This window comes from Macaca nemestrina, chromosome 8, assembly GCF_043159975.1.
Source record: "Macaca nemestrina isolate mMacNem1 chromosome 8, mMacNem.hap1, whole genome shotgun sequence".
In the NCBI taxonomy this organism is placed as follows: domain Eukaryota; kingdom Metazoa; phylum Chordata; class Mammalia; order Primates; family Cercopithecidae; genus Macaca; species Macaca nemestrina.
The window spans coordinates 82,208,585-82,214,671 of NC_092132.1; the positions used below are offsets into that span (position 1 = coordinate 82,208,585).

At 39.5% G+C, this 6,087-nt stretch overlaps 1 pseudogene; it reads left to right on the forward strand.

The window, feature by feature from the left end:
• The first annotated feature begins 3,146 nt into the window (after positions 1–3,146).
• On the forward strand, positions 3,147–4,839 carry LOC105482216 (TAR DNA-binding protein 43-like; annotated as a pseudogene).
• The last annotated feature ends 1,248 nt before the right edge of the window (positions 4,840–6,087 follow it).

The following is a 6,087-nucleotide window of genomic DNA, read 5'->3' on the forward strand; positions in this document are numbered from 1 at the left end:
AAAGTTAGCCGGGAGTGGTGGCGAACACCTGTAATCCCAGCTGCTCAGGAGACTGAGGCTGGAGAATTGCTTGAGCCCGGGAGGCAGAGGTTGCAGTGAGCCGAGATCGTGCCACTGCACTCCAGCCTGGCCGACAGACTGAGACTGTGTCTCAAAAAACAAACAAACAACAACAACAAAAACAGGATGTGTTTTTCATGAAGAGCATTATAAAAAATAAATGAGATACAGTTTTTTTTAATACTTTAATTTTAAGTTGAGGGCTGCAAGTATAGGTTTGTTACATAGGTAAATTTGTGTATTGGGGTTTGTTGTATAGATTATGTCATTACCCAGGTGATGAATATGTACATGTGTTGGTTACATGTGCTCCAATATTGTATGATATTTCTAAATTCTGATATGTCTTGGTATATGAAAAGTACTAAGCTTAGTACCCATTAGTTAATTTTAGTTATTAAATGTATTAAGCCTAGTATCCATTAGTTATTTTTCCTGATTCTCTCCTTCCTTCCACCCTCCACCCTCCAAACGCCCTGTTGTGTGCGCTCCTCTCTATGTGTCCATGTGTTCTCATCATTTAGCTCCCAGAAGATGTAGTTTTTGTTAAAGGCAAAGTACTTTTGTCTAGTTTAGAGGCTGGACACATTTCACATTTTAAAAATTATGTAGAGAAACTAAATGAATATTAAAAGTTGGGAAAAGAAGACTTTTTAAAAATTTGTAAAAAGTTATAAAATTTTATAAAAAAACTTTTGTGGTCAAAGCAGATTGAGATTGCATAGATTTATTTATAAGTTTTTACTAAAATTAGCTTTCACATTAATAATATACTAATGCAAAGGTCTAATTTGGTTTTCTTATATGAACAAGATTTCAGTGTAGTATTAATAAGGGATATTAAAAGGTTTTGTTCACCTTTTGTGTAAACTGCCAAAAAAAAAAAAAAGAGAGAAGGGAGAGAGGGAACGATAGATTCAGCTGGCTTTATGCTGTCTGTATTGGGTCTTTTGATTGGGAAACTGAGTCTCCTCTCTCCAAGAGTAAAGGTGTTTGTTTTTTGAAACGTCTTGTCACTTTGGCTAAATGACTGACTTATTTTATGGTGATTTGTGATCCGATTTTGACATCAATCATTTTATACTTGATCTTAGCCAAAAGGCTGAGAAACGACAAGTATCTTAAACTTTGATATTTGAAATACTTCCCCCAAAATCAAATTTCAAATTCTAAAATCAAGTCTTTTTCACCTGACTAACTTGGAAGTCCCTGGACGTCCAAAAGAGACATATTAGGCTTGTTTGGCATGTTAAAATCACATGGAAAGCACTGTCAAATAAGAAATGGTGTTTAAATTATATTTGTATACATATACATGTGTTGGTTACATGTGTTCCAATATTCTATGATATTTCTAAATTCTGATATGTCTTGGTATATGTTATCAGTCATAATATGATTTTACATTAACTTCTATACCACAGAAATAATCAAATTTCTTTGTCAGTTGCGTCTTTGCATCTTTTTTTTTTTTTTTTTTGGAGACTGAGTCTCACTCTTTTGCCCAGGCTGGAGTGTAGTGGCGTGATCTTGGCTCACTGCAACTTCTGCCTCCCTGGTTCAAGCGATTCTCCTGCCTCAGCCTCCTGAGTAACTGGGATTACAGGCATATGCTACCACACTGGGCTAATTTTGTATTTCTAGTAGAGACAGGGTTTCTCCATGTTGGTCAGGCTGGTCTCAAACTCCTGACCTCAGGTGATCTGCCCACCTCGGCCTCCCAAAGTGCTGGGATTACAGGCGTGAGCCATCGCTCCCAGCCTCAGTTGCATCTTTAATCATGGCTGTTCTAAGTCTTGTTATCCACAGAGAATTGTTTTTGTTGTTATTTCTGAGATGGAGTTTTGCTCTTGTTGCCCAGGCTGGAGTGCAATGGCATGATCTTGACTTTCTGCAACCTCTGCCTCCCAGGTTCAAGTGATTCTCCTGCCTCAGCCTCCTGAGCAGCTGGGATTACAGGCATGTGCCACCGCGCCCAGCTAATTTTGTATTTTTAGTAGAGATGGGGTTTCACCATATTGGTCAGGCTGGTCTCCAACTCTTGACCTCAGGTAATATGCCTGCCTCGGCCTCTCAAAGTGCTGGGAATTAAAGGCATCAGCTACCGCGCCCCGCCAAATTGTTTTAATTTGATTATCTTAAAAAGCCATTTACTATTTGTTAAAGTCTAAACTTTGCCTTTTCAAAGAAATTTATGGAAAGGACACTGATAAGTACTGTTGAATATAGATTTCTGATAACTTTGGAGATCATACCATTGGATGAGGTTAAAAACTTCCAGATCTCTAATTAAAAGCTGATGTATTCATGAAGATTGCTAGGCCAACGTCAAACAAAACAAGAATTCATTATATGGGCCTTAACTGATAAAAGACTGATATAATTGTTTATGACTTTTGTTTTCTGAAACCCTTATGATTCCTTTAAAAAAATTTTTTGAAGAGACAAAGACTGCCTCTGATTTTCTCTACTATTCTAATCTTCCTTTTCTTTTTCCTTTTAACTTTAAAATTTTATCCTTAGAAATTGTATCTAATTATGTTGTCCAGGCTGGACTCAAACTGCTAGCTCACGAGATCCTCACACCTCAGCCTCCAGAGTAACTGGGACTACAGATGCGTGCCACCACACCAGGCCTTCTTTTTCCATTTTGTTTTCCAGAGTCAGTAAATCATTTTATATTTTTCTTTTGGTCATTTATAGCTTACATTAATTGGGTAAAATATACTTTTTTGAGCAAAATTGAAACATTTACCTTTCTCTCTACCTGATTTCTCCAGAATTTAAAAACTATTCATGAGTATTATTTTATGACACTGTAGTTATTTGCCTAAGTTCAATAAGAATATGTTTTCTTTTGTATCAGGACATTGGAGACACTGGTTATTTTACCAAGGCTTTCATTGGAATGCCATATTTTCAGATATGAATAGACTGCTTGAGGAGTTGATGTTGTCTTTATAGAGTTGATAAAAAGCCCCTAGCATTTTGTGGGAGCGAAGTGGTTATTGGGCTGTGCTTGAATCTGTCACTCCCTCGGTGTCCCTGTTGGGATTCCCAGCAGCAGCCTAGCAGAAAAGTGAAAGATGTCTGAATAGATTCAGGTAACCGAAGATGAGAACAATTAGCCCATTTAAATACCACCAGAAAACAATGGGACGGCGCTGCTGTCCATGATTACGGCCAAGGGGCTCGCAGGCTTTGCTACAGGAATCCAGTGTCTCAGTGTATGAGAGGTTTCCGGCTGGTAGAAGGAATTCTGCATGCCCCGATGCTGGCTGGGGAAATCTGGTATATGTTTTCAACTATCCCAAAGACAACAGAAGCAAAATGGATGAGACAGATGCTTCATCAGCAGTGAAAGTGAAAAGTGCTCGATCTCCCATGGAAAACAACTGAACAGGATCTGAAAAAACATTTTAGTACCTTTGGAGTTCTTACGGTGCAGGTCTAAAAAGATATTAAGACTGGTCATTCAGAGGGGTTTGCTTTGTTCATTCTGTGGAATATGAAACACAGGTGAAAGTAATGTCACAGCGACATATAGTAGATGGACAATGGTGTGACTGTAAACTTTCTAATTCTAAGCAAAGCCCAGATGAAACTTTGAGAAGCAGAAAAGTGTTTTGGGGGCAGTACAGAGAACATGACTGTGGATGAGCTGTCGCGGTTCTTCTGTGAGTACGGGGAAGTGGTAATGTCTTCATCTCCAAGCCATTCAGGGCCTTTACCTTTGTTACATTTGCAGATGATCAGATTGCTCAATCTCTCTCTTTTTAAAATTTATTTTTGATTTTTATTATACTTTGAGTTCTAGGGTACATGTGCACAACGTGCAGGTTTGTTACATAGGTATGCATGTGCCATGTTGTTTTGCTGCACCCATCAGCTCGTCATTTACATTAGGTATTTCTCCTAATGGTACCCCTCCCCCAGGCCCCCACTCCTTGACATGCCCCGGTGTGTGATGCTCCCCTCCCTGTGACCAAGTGTTCTCATTGTTCAGTTCCCACCTATGAGTGAGAACATGCGGTGTTTGATTTTCTGTCTTTGTGATAGTTTGCTGAGAATGGTGGTTTCCAGCTTCATCCATGTCCCTCCAAAGGACATGAACTCATCCTTTTTTTATGGCTGCATAGTATTCCATGGTGTATATGTGCCACATTTTCTTAATCCAGTCTGTCATTGATGGACATTTGGGTTGGTTCCAAGTCTTTGCTACTGTGAATAGTGCCGCAATAAACATATGTGGGTTGCACAATCTCTTTGTGGAGAGGACTTGATCATTAAAGGAATCAGCATTCAAATACCCAATGCCAAACCTAAGCACAATAGCAATAGACAGAAAGAAGTGGAAGATTTGGTGGTAATCCAGGTGGCTTTGGGAATCAGGGTGGATTTGGTAATAGTAGAGGGGGTGGAGCTAGTTTGCAAAACAACCAAAGTAGTAATATGGGTGGTGGGATAAACTTTGGTGAGTTCAGCATTAATTCAGCCGTGATGGCTGCAGCCCAGGCAGCGCTACACAGCAGTTGGGGTATCATGGGCATGTTAGCCAGCCGGCAGAACCAGCCAGGCCCATTGGGTAATAACCAAAGCCAAGGCAACACGCAGAGGGAGTCAAATCAGGCCTTCAATTCTGGAAATAACTCTTATAGTGGTTCTAATTCTGGGGCAGCAATTGGTTGGGGATCAGCATCAAATGCAGGGTGGGGCAGTGGTTTTAATGGAGGCTTTGGCTCAAGCATGGGTTCTAAGTCTTCTGGCTGAGGAATGTAAACAGTGGGATTGTGGTTGCTTGATATAGAATGGTGGGAATTTAAATTTTTCTAAACTCATTGTAAAATACATATGTACTAAGAATTTTCAAAATTGTTTTGTTCAGTGTGTAGTACATTCAGTAGTGTTTTTGATTTTTCTTTAGAAAAAGGAAGAGCTTAAGGAATTTTATGCTTTGTTACATGAAAGGTTGAAATATTGAATGGTTGAAAGTGAACTGCTGTTTGCCTGATCGGTAAACCAACACACTACAATTGATATCAAAAGGCTTCTATAATATTTTATCCCTGGACTTGTCAAGTGAATTCTTTGCATGTTCAAAATGGAAACTATTGATTATAACTACATTCTTTACTCCTTGTTTTAATTTGAACCCCACCATATGGATTTTTTTCCTTAAGAAAATCTCCTTTTGGGAGATCGTGGTGTCACAGTGTTTAGTTCTTTTGTTTTTTTAACACTTTTCTTCTCTCATATACAAAAGTACAATAGCCTTCATTTAATCTCTGCAGTTCATCTCATTTCAAATGTTTATGAAAGAAGCACTTCATTGAAAATAGTGCTGTAGATATTCTGCCATAGGAATACTTCTTCTGTCTACATGCTTTCTCATTCAAGAATTCATCATCACGCATCACAGGTTGCGTCTTTGATGGTGGGTGTTCCATTTTTATCTACTATTCTTTATTTCATGGAGTAGTATCAACGCTGTGAATGCAAGGCTGTGATATGGAACCAGAAGGCTGTTAGAACTTTTGAAACCTTGTGTGGGACTGATGGTGGTACCGAGGCATGAAAGGTTAGTATGAGTGAGAAAAGGAGAGAGTGTGTGCGGAAACTTGGTGGTGCATAATGGATATGTTTTTATTTTATTTTTATTTTTTATAGAGTTTCGCTCTTGTGGTCTAGGCTGGAGTGAAATGGTGCAATCTCGGCTCACCACAACCTCCACCTCCCAGGTTCAAGCAATTCTCCTGTCTCAGCCTCCGGAATAACTGGGAGGCATGCTCCACCATGCCTGGCTAACTTTGTATTTTTAGTAGAGATGGGGTTACTCTCTGTTGTTTAGGGTGGTCTGGAACTCCCAACCTCAGGTGATTTGCCCGCCTCAGCCTCTCAGAGTGTTGGGATTACAGGATTACAGGTGTGAGCCACTGTGCCTGGCCAATGGATATTTTTTAACTTGGCCAGATGTGCCTCTCAGTCCTGTGGCTTTGATGAGACAATGTGCAGAAGGCAATGATAGCA